The sequence below is a fragment of the Elaeis guineensis genome, chromosome 4, assembly GCF_000442705.2.
Source record: "Elaeis guineensis isolate ETL-2024a chromosome 4, EG11, whole genome shotgun sequence".
Classification (NCBI taxonomy): domain Eukaryota; kingdom Viridiplantae; phylum Streptophyta; class Magnoliopsida; order Arecales; family Arecaceae; genus Elaeis; species Elaeis guineensis.
The window spans coordinates 17,878,646-17,894,389 of record NC_025996.2 but is presented as its reverse complement, the minus strand read 5'-3'; positions in this window follow the sequence as shown (position 1 = coordinate 17,894,389).

The window sequence follows — 15,744 nt, the reverse complement described above, 5'->3', positions numbered from 1 at the left end:
GTTTAATTAGCACCGAATGTCTGATGACTGGGTACATGAGTTGGTCGTTCGTTGCGTATTTAATGTTTTGGAGGAAAGATCCTCTCGACTCTTTGGATTTACTTAAGGTGGCTGCTTTCCGGGTTGAAGCGGGCCAAATTTAATCATTTGGGTCGTAGACGGATTAATCAAAATATTTTTTTTTTAAAAAAAATTTGACCAATCATACTGTCTAATCTTAAAAAAGTAAAATAAAATGATAGAACATAAAATTAGTATAAAAAATGGGATATATCTTTTATATGATTTTAATTTTTTTATTTTGATTTCTATTAATTATATTTATTTAAAAATAATTTTATTTAAATTATAAAAAAAATTAATTTTAATTGTGCAAAGATGAACTTCATTATTATAAGAAGAGTTTATATATTTTAATTTTTGAATCATCAATAAAAAAAAAAAAAAACTTAAACCCTCCTTTCATCAAATTTTCTACTTATTTCAAACTTTTTCTTAGAGATCCAAGTTAATTAGTAAAATTTTTTTTCTCTCTGATTAGATTAATAAAAATAAATGCATGCTTTGAAAATCTCATAGGATTGGCTGGATTTCTTATAGGAATTGGGATATGCTCAGACCGTTTTTTCTAAAAGCCAATTCTAGTCTTAGCCTATATCCTATCTATGGTTAGGATGAAAAAAAAGATCAAGAAGATTTTCTTTTCCCTCCCACAAGATTTAGGCTGGAGAAGGACTAGTTGATATATACTTTATATAGATAAGGAAAATTTTAGTTCAGCTTTGCTGGATTTTCCAAACTGATGCTGGAGAAAAGATTTTCACTGAGTCTCAACTCATCATTCATGTGGAAGAAATGGGGGAGAGGGTAGAAAATTTAGTCACCTATCTTAACCACCACTTTAGACGATGTACTGAACATGTGCCATCGTATCATCAATTGATGGTACAACTTTTATTATGTGGCTGACGATTCGAATCTATGTAGGGCAGCAGTGGTAACTGTAGCCCGTTGGTGCCCTGATCCCCTCTGTCCAGAGCAGCATGGCCTAGATTATCTTCTCATGTTAGTGGCTAAAAGCCTGGAGGAAGTAATTAATTTGTCCGGATTGACGAGAGTCAAATGGAGACTTCACAGTTACGCATATAAGTTTTCAGTACACATATATGGGATGATATTTTTTTTTTCCGACCTGATAGATATTTGATCCTGTCTAATCTGATTAAGGGGCTGGATGGTATAGATTTTTAAAAAAATATTTAAAATAAATACAGATCAGATATAGATAATGATATATTCTATCCGGATAATTTTTTTTTAAATCTTAAAACATCTCTCTCATTTTAAAAAAATCTAAATCTAAACTGAACACCCCCCCCTCCCCCTCCCTTCAACCTACCTGGCCACCTCAACACTCAAGGGTCCTGGTGGTGCAGCCCGACAACCGTGGGTCCTCACTCCTCCCCATCCCTAACGGTGGGTCACCACTCCCTCTCCAATCTTTTGTGGCAGTTTGACAGGAGCTTGATGATGGACAAGGAGAATTTGACAGCGGAAAGGAAGCAACTATACCAATGAGAGCCTATCAGTACTGGTGGGGACTTGGTGGTGAATGAGGAAGGTGCCAGTAGTGAAGAATGGAGTTTGGGATCATTTATTTGGGGGAGAGGAGACAGTTAGGATTTCGACAATAGTCTAAGTTTTTCTATTCTGGCGCTTTAAGCCTCCCATCCGATTGAGACTCCTAAGAAGTGAGGATGGAGAAAAACTCGGAAAAAATGAAGGAAAAATCAATAAAAATAAAAAAATGTAAGAAATTAAAATGTAAGATCTTTTCCCGCATAGATCAATTTTTTTTTTTTTTTTTTTTTGTTCTCTTTTTTGGAGATCTATTGGGAAGGAGCGCACCTACGTGAGATGGGATAGGTTTTTATGGTTCCAATTGTGTTTTTTCTCAAGTATATGGGTTTTGTGCAAGTTGTGGCGATGTGAGTTGGTCCCTTGAGGTTTTGAGAGTTTAATCTTGATAGAAGCATGATATTTTGTAGGATTTGAGGATGGGATGGCGGTGAAGATGGGGAATAGAGAAGGTTGGTGATGAATGGAGAAGTGGAGAGATGTTGGGAGTGGGGCGAAAGGAGAGACCGAATATATCCCATCCGTCTTTAGAGCTTGATCCAATCTGATCCAAAATGGATATGAGGTGGATATGAATATGAATTTTCTTCTGATGGGGTGGATACAGATATCAACCGATCCGATTAATATTCAATTCGTTGCCATCTCTCTATATCTCTCTATATATATATATATATATATGAAACTTCTATGGTATAATTTTTGTACCATAAAATTTTATACTATTATAGATAATTTTTAAAATATGAGGAGATATCATTAGTATAATATATATAGTATATTAAGATGACGAAGAAGGATTATATATATCAATCTTTGAAGTGGATTATATGATGACTATTTATGATGGTACCAGATTTTGCGGTGCAAAAATTGCACCGCAGAGTACCCGCGTTGGGAGGAAACCGGGTTGATATGATCAACGGGTAAATTCCTTGTGTCTCTCATCCGTTGTTCGGAGAGACCGTCCGTCTTTAATGGCACTCGAAGTTCTCACCTTTTCGGGTGGCCTGGAAGCCTTCTCGTCATCAGTGCAGTGGAAGTGAAGGCACATGATGCCTGAGACCGTCTCGCCGTGAGAATTTTTGGCTGCTTAATTATATACGTTGAATTTCTGTCTGTTGTTGAGCTTGTCAGTGCCTTTAAACCTTTGCTTGGTAGACTCTTTCGTGTGATATTGCATGAAAAATAAGGATAATATTATCAAAAAAGCTTTAAATGCTCTTCAAAAATCGAAACAACACAGAGGGTTCATCTCCTTAGAACCAATGTTCTCTCTCGTGCTGGTGTGATTGTGGGCAACTTGCTGAGGCCGAGTCATTGTCCTCTTTCGGTCGATTTTCTTATATGCTGCACCACAACTTTCCATATGCACTGAAAAAAATTCAGTCCTTACAGAGTGTTATCACTACTATGGTTATGGTCAACACTGAACTCGATCCTGACCTTTGATGACCCACAGCCAAATTGGTGGACACCACGATACTTTTAAATGGTTCTATGAGGAGCTTCCGCAGGCGGCTACTTGTGCTAGCCATTAAATTGCTCTGCTATCCATCAACTGGCCCTTGATGTCATAATGCGTCCGATTGGAAGCATGCATTAAGTACTCCTATCCTCTGATCCACCCCTATTTACCACTTAGGTAGAGGTTTGTTGCCTTCCAACGCCCACGGATGAAGGGGGGTTATGAACCTTTCAGCCAAAACTACTCGACAAGTTGAAATATGCCTGAGAATTTAATGAGGATCCTTGCGTCGGTGCGATAAAATAACACACCACATTTGAACGCAGCATTCTATGTCAAATTATCTCAAACGCTTGGGATTGAAGTTGCATGTTATTGGATATGCAGCACATGCATCATTTAGATAACAAATTTTCTATATGCTATTCTAATGCCAATGCTACGTTTATATTTTCCAAATTGCTATTTTCTCCCACCCAATGGCCATCGACAATATGCTAGCATATATACAAAGCATGCATTCCGATGGGAGGCACTCAAATTGAAAATGTCTACTACTACAATCTTCTAAGGAATTTTTAATAAAATCAAGCGTGGATCCTCTGTGGTGTGTGACAGCGTGCGGTGCATTGCACTGGCTCTCCATCGCAGATGACCAGCAAATAAGGTGTGCATGGACCGTGCATACATATGGTGCATATTATTTGTTGATCATCCATGAACGACTAATGTGATAAATTGTAGAGGAACCGGTTCTAATAAAATCTATACTATATTTGCATATACAATGTGATGCATACAAGTGTCAAGTGCCCATGGACGGTCCCGCACCCTCAGCTCATGAAGTATTGTCTGCTCTGAGTAGGTTCAGACGGAGAGCGTATCCCATGGTCCTCACCGGGGGTTGTCCTTGGGGGCCTTGGGCCCCACCGGAGGTTATTCCGCCCCGGCCCAGTGTCACGCAGACGGCCTTACGGTTTTGTTCTTTCGCCCTCCGGAGAGAAAAAAGGCACCTCGTGAGGGAAAGGGGGGTCCCGGATTTACTTAAGCACGCGTACACTCAGAACCCACCCGATGTGGGACTATTAAGGGTATCCCCCTGTGACCTGCCCACAACACAGCCCCCTCCCAGTTTCGAGGGTTCCGTGCGAGGGCAGGAGACGGATACCCCCTACCTGGCGCGCTACTGATGCGTACACGTGTCCAGTGCCCGCGGGACGGCCCCGCACTCTCGGCTCATGAAGTATTGTCCGCTTTGGCTAGGTCCGGACGGGGAGCGTGCCCCGTGATCCCCACCGGGGTTGTCCCTGGGGCCCTTGGGTCCCATCGGGGGTTATTCTACCCCGGCCCAGCGTCACGCAGACGGCCTCACGATTTTGTCCTTTCGTCCTCCGGAGAGAAAAAAGACGCCTCATGAGGGAAAGAGGGGTCCCGGGTTTACTTAAGCACGCGTACACTCAGAACCCACCCGATGTGGACTATTAAGGATATTCCTCCGTGACCTGCCCACAACACAATGAAACATGATATTCATATATATTATAGATCTCCACTTGAGTCATGGTTAAATGCATCCTCGCATCAATTGAACTTTAGAAGATGGACTTGATTAGACCACATATCTACAATTAACCCAAAAATTATCCGGCATGCTATACTAAACTGAAAGTAGCAAAGTCGTTCCTCGACTTATGTCAAGGAGTTCACTTTGGCTATGGACGAACTATTTTAGGACGGTCAAAATCGAATAACGGTCGGAGAACCATTGTTGATGGATCCACTTCTAGCAAATTGAGAAAGTTTAAATAGAGAAGGACACCTTCTTCACGATCGAAGCTTCCTCCAAAGAAAAAAAAAATTTGTTAACTTAATCTACATATAAAATTCGAAAGGAAATCAAGATTCTTATATATGTACGGCTCCGACTCCTCTCCTACAAATAAAGAGGTATAGAGATCTTTAAAATAAATATTTTATTTTTTTTTTATTTTTATTATTTTTTATTTTTTATTTTAAATATCGAAAAATTTTCATCAAAAAATATTTTTATTAAATTTTTTATAAATTTAAAATTAAAATCGAAACATACGCAATCATCTCATCCTCTGATCTCGAATATGTAGTCGGGCCCAACAATATATATATATATATATAGAGTTGATATCGTATGCGGTCAAATTAAATCTTTTACACTTAAATATAATTAGTACCAGTACTTCTTTGCGACCACTCCCTTCTGTCTGCGCTGTGCCCCAATCAGTTGCTAGTAGTTTTTTTTTTTTGATAGTGGTCCCACATCGTAGTTTTTTTTCGGTAGAGTCCCACATCGTAGTTGGAGAAAAACTCACAGGCATGTATCGAATGCGGGGTATCGTTTTCACCCACTGCAAATCAATGCAGGAGATTGAGCTGATGGAGGGAAGAGGCTTAGCTTTTTCTTATTAGCATAGATGTGTCCCCACTCCAACCGAAAGTGTATCCAACTTCATGCCGAAGAAAAAAAAAAGTATGTCTAACGAATTAATCTAAAATATCTCATTTGGATTTGATACCAGGAAGCAGACAAACCATGAAGCTAAAAAGATTATGTCCGGACACGACCTGTTGGCTGGACTGAACAGTCTTGGAAAAAGAGACTCCAGCACTCACGTATATATGTACCAAAAAGCATTTCTTTTTTGTAATTTAGAGCAAGCTGCTACAGCATCCATATGGGTGCTGAAATCAAGAAATGTATGGCCTCTATTTTCCCTTTATTATGAGGATCTCAATCACATGTAATTTTTACAAATACACACACGCACACACACCCACACCAAAAAGCATTTCTTTTTTGTAATTTAGAGCAAGCTGCTACGGCATCCATATGGGTGCTGAAATCGAGAAATGTATGGCCTCTATTTTTCCTTTATTACGAGAATCTCAATCACATGTAATTTTTACAATATATATATATATATATATATATATATATATATATATATATATATATATATATATAAATTATCACCTTCATTTAAAAGGAGTAAACTGTAATATTCGATCCAAACAAATCAGCCCATCATGAATTGGCCCACCAAATCCATATGAAAGAAAAAAAAGAGAAAGTCTGGAAGAAGATTCTCAATGAGAGCCTTCTTCTTCCCTATGCCCGATTAGGATCGGGCCTCCTAGGGTCAATGAGAATCTTAGAAAGAGCTCTATAAAACCTTATCTTCCCTTCTCCATAGCTAGCCACAATGAGTATCGATTTTTTCTTCTTCTTCTCTTCCGATTCTTCTATTAAAGCCGCAGATGTCCTCATAGTGTTTGCCTCAAATCCTTGCCGGAGACCCCATCGGAGCTTGAGATAAGCCTCGGCCCTCCTTTCTCTCTTTCTTCCCCTCTTTTCTATGGATTGCGCACACTACAACAAAACAAATTATTAGCGATGAAAAAAATTCGACGCTAATAATCTATTTTCGTCGCTAATAGTTAGTCACAAATAATCGCGTCGTTGATAATATTTTATGATGAAAAAAAAATTTATCACAAATAATAATATTACCAATGAAAAATTTTTATCGTTAAAAAAATTAATTTTTTTGAAAACTATTTACGATAAAAATTTTAATCGTAAAAAAGAATATTTACGATGAAATTTAATATTGCTAATAAATAATAAATTAATAGCAATAAAAATTTCATCGCTATTAATTTAATTAAAAATTTTTATGAAAATAAAATTTTTAATGATGAAAAATTTTCATCGCCAATACGAATATTTGCGACAAAAATATTTCATCTCTATTAATTTAATTAAAAATTTTTATTAAAATTAAATTTATAAAAATATTAGTGATATAAATTTTTCATCATAAATAAAATTATTAGCGATAAAAATATTTTCATTGCTATTAATTTAATTATAAATTTTTATAAAAATTAAATTTAAATAATATTAGCGACGTAAAGCTTACATTGTAAATATAGCAATTTCTGATGTAAATTTTTATTACTAATATATCAATTATTTACGATGAAAGATTTTTGTCGCTATTAATTTAATATAAAATTTTAATATTTTTAAATTTATTAAAAATTTTATTTACGATCAATTTTTCATCGCTAATATATTTTTTGACGATCAATATTTCATCGTGAATAATTCTGTCGCTAATAATTTATACATATTTTTTAAAAAAATAATTTATGAATATATATTTTTAATTTATATTTATAATATTTTTTATAAATTAAAAATAAAAAATTAACATAATAAACTCATGAATAAATTTTATTATTTTATTATATTAAATTAAAATTATAAGAGGTTTGAAATAAAAATAAAAAACTACATAAAAAGACCTCAAGTGTCGGTATCTGCAGAAGGAGAACGAGTTGGAGAAGGAGAACGCTCGGAAGAGCTTAGATCGGCCAGCTGCTGCCTCATCAGTTGTATCATCCGTTCCATCTACGCCATCCGCTCCATCATCTGGATTTGGAGCAGCTAATACTCATCGACGGATGCAGCCAACTCATAAGCTTGATGCTCAGCCTGCTGTCGATCCTCAGTAGCCTGCCTCTGCACCTCCACCAGCCGAGCATCGCAGCAATATGGATGTCAGCCCTAGACTAGCATGAGAATGAGGGAGCAGTGATCCCATACCCTAGACCCCTAACCGAGCATCGTAGACGCTGTCTTGGGTGCTCGCATCTCCAACACTCTAGAGCGAGGTCCTTCGATGGACCTCACCCTCGCCTCACTATCGATGAAAACTGACCTGAAATAATAATAAATAAATCATTAATATGATAGCTATTCAAACAAAAAAATTAAATTTTATTATATAAAAAAATAATAATACCACTCGAATCCGTCTCACTCGAACTCGTCTTACTAGGACCTACCAGTGCAGGACCCTCTGATGACAGAGTTGGTGCGGTAGTAGAAATCGATGAAGGTGCCTAGCCTCCGAGGTAGACAGTGAATGCGAACATCATCGTCTGTCTCCTGGTGCCATATCTATAATTTTTGATATATAAATAAATATAATATTAAATAATAATAATGAAAACTATAAGCAGTTGAGCATGTAATAAATATAAAATAAATTTATGTAACAAATATAAAATAAACTATAAGCAGTTGAGCATGCAAAATAATATTAATGCAAAATAATAACACGAAACATAATTTTGAGGACTCGATGATTTTTTATTTTTTTTAAAATATTTTTTATCTAAAAATTATAAATAATTTTTTATTTTTTAAAAATATTTTTTACCTAAAAATATTTTTTTAATAATTTTTTTCTAAACAAGCTTCGAACTTGGCCTCCCACGGTGCCAATGCCGTCACACACCCCGTGCCATCTGAACTCGACCCCCGCTCCTACGGTGCCAGTGCCGACACCATCACACACCCTACGCCATCCGGACTCGGCCTCCCACGGCCGTCGCTTCCACAGTGCCAGCACTGTCACACACCCTGCATCGCCCGGATCAGATCTCGATCTAGATCCCAATCTGAATCGAGATCTCGACCCAGATCCCAACCTCGATCCAATTCGGATCGTGAATCAGATTTTATTTTTATTAATCAAATAATAAAATATTTAATTAATATTTTATTTTTTTATTTTTTCTCCCTCCTCATTCTCTTTCCTTCCTCCCTCCCCATCGTCACCCACCCCTCCCCGACCGACCCCCTCCCCGTTTTGTTGCCGATCGCCCCCTCCCCGACACTGTCTCCCCCGACCGATCCCCTCTTCGACCTTGTAAAGCCGACGGCCCCCTCCCCGCCCCCGTCTCACCTCCGACTTCCAATGGACCCCATCCTGCCCCCATTTCGCCTCGACCGCCGGCCGCCCCCTCCCCGACTCCGGCCCCGTCTCCGATCCCCGACCCCCTCCCCAGCTCCGTGGCACCGTCGGCCGCCCACGGCCCCCTCCCTGCCCCCGTCTGGCCCTTGGCCACCCATGGACCCCATCCCACCCCCAGACACTGGCCGCCCCCTCCTTGACCGGATCTCCGCCCCCCAACCTCCTCCCTGGCCCCGTGCGTCGTCGGCCGACCCCCTCCCCTCCCTGCCCCCATCTCACCCTCGATCGCCCCTTGACCACCTCCCCGCCAGCTGACCCCCTCCTCGGCCTTGGGGCGTCCCGGCCCCCCTGCAACCCCCTTGCCCCTCAATGGCCCGATTAACACAAAAAAAAGAGGTTTGAAGAACCTTGCCTCCGACGGACGGCAACGGCAATGGCGATGCAGACGATAGATGGCGGCAGTGATGGGCTCGTCAGTTGGAAGAGAGGGGGGAGAGCATGGAGAGGGAGAGGGAGAGAGGAGAGGGGAGGTGGGAGAGTTCAGGAGAGCAGAGGAGAGGAGAGAGAAAGCAGAGGGGAGAGGCGAGGGAGGACAGTGGATTTGGCACGATGGGACGTTGAGTTGATGGAAACTATTAACGATGAAAATTTTCATCACTAATACCATTATTAGCGATAGAATTTTTTTTGGTCGTCAATAATTTCTACAAAAAAAATTTGCTAAAATTTTTTTTTCTTTAAAAAAAATTATTTGCGATGAAAATATGATTTTCGTCGCTAATAATTTCCATCAAAAATAAAATCTTCACTAAAAATTTTTTTCTCTAAAATTTATTAGTGACGAAATAAAACTTTTTGTCGTTAATAAAATTATTAGCAACGAAAAAATTATATTCATCGTCAATAATTCTCATCAAAAAAATATCTATAATAAAAATTAAAAAAATTATTGGCAACGAAAAGTATTTTCATCGTTAATAAGTTTATTAGCAATAAAAATTTTATTTTGTTGCTAATAATTCAAAAAAAAATTTACTAGAATAATTTTTTCTCTAAAAAAATTTTGTCAAAAAAAATTATTGGTGACGAAATATTTCATCGTTAATATTTTTATTAGCAATATAAATTTAAATTTTATCGTAAATAATTTCTACAAAAAAATATTTCTCCACTAAAAGTATCTTCTTAGGTATATTCACGAATTCTAGCAACTTGGGACGTGTTCATACCAGTCAGGATTTATGAAGATTGCAGATCTGTGCAAAAGAATGAGATGAATACGAGACATCCATGATATGGATCAATTTGATTTTTCTTGATCACAAAAATAAGACAAGTTCTCTAATATTCTGCTCCAATCAAATATAATTTATAATTAAAAAATCTAACAATTAGATTTATTTTTTTCTGATAATACTGTTATAAGTTGATCGAAAGGTTTGAATGGACATCTGAACTCAAATTTAATCTGCGAGTAGCTAAGACCCTTGAGATCCGACGTAAAAGAAGCGTAGTAGAAAGGATAATACCTGCTCAAGAGTATGTCAATCTCAGGATAAATTTGAACTGGATAGAAATCATAAGAGTTTAGCTAGTTAGAGAGTATCTGCGATAAATAATCATCTAATACCAAGACCATGAATGCACTCTTGAAAAATAATACTGAAGGATCCAACAAAGATCTTTTGCATACTTTTCGATCTATATAAATGCAAAAGAGCATTAAATAATAAAATTAGAAACGGTAGAATAGTTATAATAAACCAAACAAATAATCTGTAATTTTTATATTTTTTAAATTTTAAATTTTTTTATTTTTTCAAAAGATATATTGATACTATAAATTAAAACCAGCAGAATATTATTCTCTTGAGCTTCTGTTTCACTGATCTATAGAAAGAAAGCAATAATTTTCTGCAAAACAAGAGGAAAAGGGGGAGCATTTAAACTCAAATTCAAAGACAGGATCTAAGCCTTAAGAGTAAACTTACTTATCATGCCACCATGTGAATAACCTTTTTGTGGATCATGTTTTAACATATAAAGATCCTGTATCATCTCTTTTCTATGTTCTTGGGCAGATATAAGGCTTTTGTACTTTGTGACTCTGGTCAGTCCATAAACCAACAACTTATACAAAATTGAGTAATGAGATAGATTCAAAGAAACTTAAAGATGAAAAATTTTATCGCAAATATGATTAACTTTTGATTTTTTTTTAATTTTTGATTTTTTTACCTATTGGCGATGAAACATGTTTTGTTGCGAATAATCATTATTTTCATCGTAAAAAGTTTATTGACGATGAAAAATTTTATCGTAAATAATCTGTAATTTTAAGTATTTACATAATTTAATTTTATCTAATTTTTAAAATAATTTTTTATCAATTTATCTATATTTTGTTTCCATTCAAGAGACCAGCAGATCAATACATTATCATGTACTGTCGAATAAAAATTATTTTTCTGCTGATACATTGTAGATGTTAACTAACAATCTTTTTACACATGAATTAAATTTTTTCGTATTTTTATTTTTTGACAGATATCTTGTTTGGATCAATTTTTAGGTAATCTGTTGGCCTTAGTTTCTATATAGAGTCTGAATTTTTTGATGGATGATCGACATCAATTGGTGGTTCCAGAGATCGGACTGTTGTGGTGCATCATCTACCACAGATTAAGGACAACATTCAAGAAGTTATATTTTTCTTTTAAAGATGTTATAGAATTTTGTTGTCACAAGAGATTATTGGCTAAATTTTTTTAGGATGATTTAGAAGTAAATGACATAATTTAGTCTATCGAACAGTTGATAAAATTTTCTTCTTTATGCAGTTGGAAGTTGATATTTTTCTTGAATCAAATTTCTTGTGTTTAATTTTTTGAGACAGTTTGCTCCTAGATCTTATAGATGGTTAATTCGATTGTGGATGAAAAATTTTGTTAATCATCCAACAAAGTCTGGATACTGAGAGAATGATTATTTTTTAGCATCGAAAGTTTTTTTTAAATTTTTAAATTTTTAATTATTAGCGATGAAATTATTTCATCATAAATAATAAAGTATTTACGATGAAAATTATTTTTTATCATAAATAGTCAATTATTTATGATATTTTTTCAATTCATCAAAATAATCTATAATTTTTATTTTTTATTTTTTTATAATATTGATGATGAAAATATTTTTATCGTAAATAATTAACTATTTATGATGGAAAATAAGTTTTCATCGTAAACACTAAGTTATTTATGATGTAATATTTTTATCATAAATAATCTATAATTTTTATATTTTTTATATTTTTATTTTTTAGAAATATTATGTCAAAAATAATTTTATCATAAATAATTGATAATTTATGATAAAAATAATTTTTATCATAAATAATCTATAATTTTTAATTTTTTTATTTTTTTCAAATATTAACGATGAAAATTTTTATCTTAAATAATTGAGTACTTATGATAGAAAAAATTTTTCATCATAAATACTCAGTTATTTATAATGTAATATTTTTATTATAAATAATCTATAATTTTAAAATTTTTAAAATTTTTTATTTTTTTAAAATATTAGTTTAAAATTTTTATCATAAATAATTGAGTATTTATGATGAAAAAATTTTTTCATCATAAATACTCAATTATTTATGACATAATATTTTTATCATAAATAATCTATAATTTTTAAATTTTTAAATTTTTTATTTTTTTATATATTAGCGATAAATTTTTTATCATAAATAATTGAGTATTTATGAATAAAAAAATTTTCATCATAAATACTAAATTATTTAAGATGTAATATTTTTATAGTAAATAATCTATAATTTTAAATTTTTAAATTTTTTATTTTTTTAAATATTAGTGATAAAAAAATTTATCATAAATAATTGAGTATTTATGATGAAAATTTTTTATCATAAATACTAAATTATTTATGATGTAATATTTTATCATAAATAATCTATAATTTTTAAATTTTTAAAATTTTTTAATTTTTAAAAAATTAGTGATGAAAATTTTTCATCGTAAATAATTGATTATTTGCAATGGCAAAAGCTTTTTATCATAAATACTAAATTATTTATGATGTTATATTTTCATCATAAATAATCTATAATTTTTAAATTTTTTATTTTTTAAAAATATTAACGATAAAATTTTTTGTTTTAAATAATTAAGTATTTATGATGAAAAATACTTTTCATCATAAATACTCAATTATTTATGACATAATATTTTTATCATAAATAATCTATAATTTTTAAATTTTTAAATTTTTTTTTTTTCATATATTAGCATAAAATTTTTTATCTTAAATAATTGAGTATTTATGATGAAAAAAGTATTTTATCATAAATATAAATTATTTATGATATAATATTTTCATCATTAATAATTTTAATTTTTAAATTTTAATTTTTTTCAAATATTAACGATAAAATTTTTTTATTGTAAATAATTTATATTTATGATGAAAAAGTTTTCATTGTAAATACTTAATTATTTATGATGTGTATTTTCATCATAAATAATCTGTAATTTTTAAATTTTTAATATTTTTTTAAATATTAGTGATGAAATTTTTATCGTAAATAATTGAGTATTTGTGATAGAAAAAGTTTTTCATCATAAATACTCAATTATTTATGATGTAATATTTTATCATAAATAAACTATAATTTTTAAATTTTTAATTTTTTTTATTTTTTTCAAATATTAGTGATGAAATATTTTCATTGGAAATAATATTATTTTTGATGAAAAAATATTTTTTATCATAAATACTAAATTATTTATGATAAAAATATTTTCATCATGAATATTTAAAAATTTAAAATTAAAATAAATATTTTATTATTTACGTTGAAAATAATCATCATAAATAATAAATATTTATAATAAATTTTTTTTTCATCGTTAATGTAAAACTATTTAGATGAAATATTATTTTTATCATAAATATTTTATTATCTATGATAAATTTAATTTTTTATCATAAATACTCTTATTGCCGATGAAAATATTTTCGTCATAAATAAGTTCATCGTAAAAACTCTCTTTTGTTGTAGTGGAACCCTCGCTGGCTGTCGGATTTGCTGAAAAATCCAAAAAATATAAAACCCTATTTTTGCTATTCGATCGAGCCCCCTCTTCCTTATTTCCGGCCACTGGCACCGCTGCCTACGCTGCCATATCCTTAGAATATGACCCCCACCTTCTATCTATTTTCTCGAGGATCTTGACTGTCGGTGATTGATCAATGATCGAAGAAACTTCAAGAAAAGAGGCGATCCTTTGTTTTTCTTTTTTTGGCTGGCTGCTTGGCACCGGCCCTCCCTTGCTTGCTGCCATGATCAGTTGTCCGCCACTCACTGCCGGTCATTCAGTTGTGAACCACCAAACCACCAAGCCTTTCTCTTTTGATTGGCTAAGAAAGGAAAAAGAGAAAGAGATAGAAAAGAAAAGAAAAGAAAAAGAAAGAAGAAGAAGAAGAGAGAGAAAAATTCTCTCTCTCTCTCCTTAGAGTCCTTCCAGGGTTCTTTCTCTTTTTTCTCTCTAAAATTTTTTTCTCCTACTTTCTCTCTTAAAAAAGACCTATAGATCTTGTATCGGGTCATCTTTACCCCTTTGGGGATCCATGTTGACTTTGGTGAGATGATCCTGAATCGATTTAGTATCGGATGGTCTATCGGATTGATCATCTAGTTGATTTTTTTTTTATTATTTAATTTTATTGAATATATGGAATAAAAATTGATCATGATTTAATATTTTAAATAAAATATCTGATTTATTTAAAAAAATTAAAGATCTAGGACGATCGAAATAAGTAAATCTTATGCTCCTTATTTATTTTTAAATTATCATATTTTTTATGTAAATGATCTGTTATCGATGAAATCATATTTTTCGTAAAATGAGGATCAGTATATATAATCTGAAAAAATATATTTTATTACAATCATTGATTTTATGAATATATTTTATGGAAATAGCATGCTTATGAAGTATAATTTTATAATTTTTTTTATCTATGTATATGTATGTTTTAGGAAAAAAAACAAAGATTTCAAAAACTCTCAGTAGATATGGGCAACGGGCCGGGCCACTCATTACATGGCCCGATCCGGCATGAAAAAGGCTGTGCCAGGCATAGACCATTAGAAGGGGCCGGCCTGGGCGAGGGTTTGCGGCCCGCGGCTCAGGCCCGGCACGGCCCATAAGGACCTGGACTGGCATGACCCCAGCCAGTACTGCACGGCATGCGTGCTGACCTGACCCTTTTTTTTAATTTAAAAAATATATTTTTTATAAATTATAAAAGAGTTAAGGAGTAAAATTAAAAATAGATGTGTGATTTTTTTTATAAAAATAAAAAACTACCTTGTAATGGTTGGGGGTTTGGCGTGGACCCCTATCGGTTTATAAATAACAATCAAAATGGTACAAGAGAGAGAGGACTAGACCTGACCTTCAAATACAATGAGGAAGAGAGAAGAAATTGAGATAACTCACCTCAATAATTAAAAGATAAATCTAAAAAGTTACAAAAGTAAATCCAATTATGAGGATATCCCTCCTTGCTCATCCCACAAGGGATTTGTTTGCATAGTTTATTGAGTCTCAATCAACCAATAGCTATGCACAATCTGAGATTTTAACAACTTTAGTTAGTGCTAACCCCGATGATTTTTTGCCAGTCCATAAACCTTTTAAATTCATCTGTTTGGTTATAGAAAATTGTGATAGTCTCGAGAGAAGTAGCCACGACAAGTTAATCACACATTGAATTCAACTCAATTCATCTGTAACTATACTC